This window comes from Haliotis asinina, chromosome 2 (genome assembly GCF_037392515.1).
Source record: "Haliotis asinina isolate JCU_RB_2024 chromosome 2, JCU_Hal_asi_v2, whole genome shotgun sequence".
Taxonomy (NCBI): Eukaryota; Metazoa; Mollusca; class Gastropoda; order Lepetellida; family Haliotidae; genus Haliotis; species Haliotis asinina.
Genome location: NC_090281.1, coordinates 12,994,343 through 12,996,676, shown reverse-complemented (window position 1 = coordinate 12,996,676; position 2,334 = coordinate 12,994,343). Strand labels below are relative to the sequence as shown.

The 2,334-nt window shown below is 36.9% G+C and overlaps 1 pseudogene; it reads left to right on the top strand.

The window, feature by feature from the left end:
- The first annotated feature begins 237 nt into the window (after window positions 1-237).
- Window positions 238-2,115, top strand: LOC137271571 (uncharacterized; annotated as a pseudogene).
- Window positions 2,116-2,334: the final 219 nt, after the last annotated feature.

Sequence of the window (2,334 nt, the reverse complement as noted above, 5' to 3'; positions counted from 1 at the left end):
CAGAGCACAACAATAGTCATCCAAAATCTAACTGCACAAATACAGCACAGAGTCACACTTCTTCAATGACACATGAACAATTCTCAGAAAACAAACTCAAACCATCTCTTGAACTTGCACAAGAGGACCATAAAGGTATGCTTCAAATACTGGAGAGTCATCTGTCTGCTGCACCTGAGAACTTGAAAGTGCTCATGGAATCACAGCTTAGAAATTGCAAAGAAGGACTTGACAAGCATGAGATGGGATCCCAGAGTAATTACAATAAACCCGTCATTGTATTGTAGTTCACCACAAGCTTATAAAGACCTAATTTACAATGAATTTCTGGTCCTTCCTTCTGAAAGATTACTAAGGTATTAGAAGAACTCAGTCAAATAAACAACTGGATTTTTCTTGGATGTCAAAGGAAGCTGGACGATATGATGTGACATGATTGGGAAGGTGTGGCGGGTTACTTCTGGATGTGATTCAAAAACAGGATGACTTACAGGTAATTATCTAATCAACTGATCAATTCATCTATAAAATGCATTTACATTATCAAAATAAGAAGTGACTTCAAGTCATATTCAACATAGGAAAGACAAACTCAGAGTACTGTAAGTATATATATTCACATGTTGCATGTTACGTATTTTCTGTAACAATGTGCACATAGTAAAATGATATGCACTATATTAGACATAGTTTAGACACAGTTAGCCTTCAATATGCTTTAAATAGTTGGCAAAGGGCGAATTAAAAAACATTTGTATTTGTGTTTAGACATTGTCCTAAAACTCTTAAAGTTGAAGAAATTGAGTACTAAATAATCATGATAATGCATGAGGTCTTTTTTAGCTGGTAAGTAAGCACTAAGCCATGAACTGTTAGTAAATACTAACACTGAACAACAACACTAACATTTTAAGTTGAAATAGATCACTAAACTGAGCGTCTCGTATAAATTTAATTCATTAAATCTGTTTGCAGATTTTAGGTCAAGGGAATGAGTGGAAGCTCATTGTTGCTGTTGATGTGGGTCCACTTTGCAATGACATATCAACACTGATAAAGAATAAGGATGTACAAATGGCTACCCATGTAATGCAATTTGTTTTTCATGGGTTGCATGGATTCAGATGGCCAGTGGCAACTCTACTTTAATTTCCGGGAAGCTGTTGAGAGACTGAGTGAGATCGGGTTCGTTGTCGATTATGTAATGCTTGATGGTGCCAGCACCAACAGAAGTTTCCAATATATGATTTTGAGAAAAAACACTCCAACAACTTTGAAGTGACTGATATTTATGAACCAGATCATGTAATATGTGTCTGTCAGGACATAAAACATGTCTTTAAAAAGATCCGAAATGAAATTGAATCAAGCAGGTTGGACAATGAATGCAAGAACCAAAATGGCCGTTGCCTTACATTAAATGGTAAGCCGGTTGTGTGGAAACATGGGGAAAATGCTCATCAATTCAATATCCAAAGTGGATTGAGAATCCATCACAAGTTAACAGATGAACATTTTGAACTCACTTCGGCAAACAAAATGCGAAACCATTTGGCAACAGATGTTTTAGACAAAAACATGCTGCATCTTATGGAAATTTACCAACGCACACACCCCAACCCTGAAAGCCTGGAATCCTCAATACTTTTGTTAAAACACATAAGTCCTGTTGTTGACATTTTCATGGATAAGCGGCACCATGTCAGAAGCCTTGAGGACTGTAGGCTGAGGGACATTAGAAAATGTCTGAAGTTCTTTTCTGACTGGGACGACAGTGTTGCCCATCAAGCAAAGTGTTTACTAACGAAAGAAGTACGTGACGATACATGCTCAGGATTTCTGAAAACTTGTGAAAACTTAATACCGCAAGAGGCAACAATAAGTCCTGGATTCTTTAAATCAGACTTGATCGAAAACTTTTTCTGCCAACAAAGAGGCATAACTCATGGTCTTAACACCAACCCTACCATTCTACAATACGGACCAGCTGTAAATGCCATCTGCCATCTGGGACAAACATCAATTTCAAACAGATGTAACTCCAGCAACAAAAAAGCGTGCTTTTTCAGAGCTACCACACTTGGTCCGCTTGTACCTAGGAGGAAAAAAAACTAGCATACAAGAAAAAGAGCAAGTAACCTTGTTGATAAACACTACAAAACAAATGATCTATGAGGTGTAACAGTGTAATTACTCAAACACTTTGGGTAGAATAGTGAAAAGGAAATCTGATTTCTTGTTATTGTGCAATATAAATCATACAGATGTTATGTTTGCATTTTGGCAACACATTCACCAACATTCCAGGTCCCTTTAACACATAAAATTGATTCT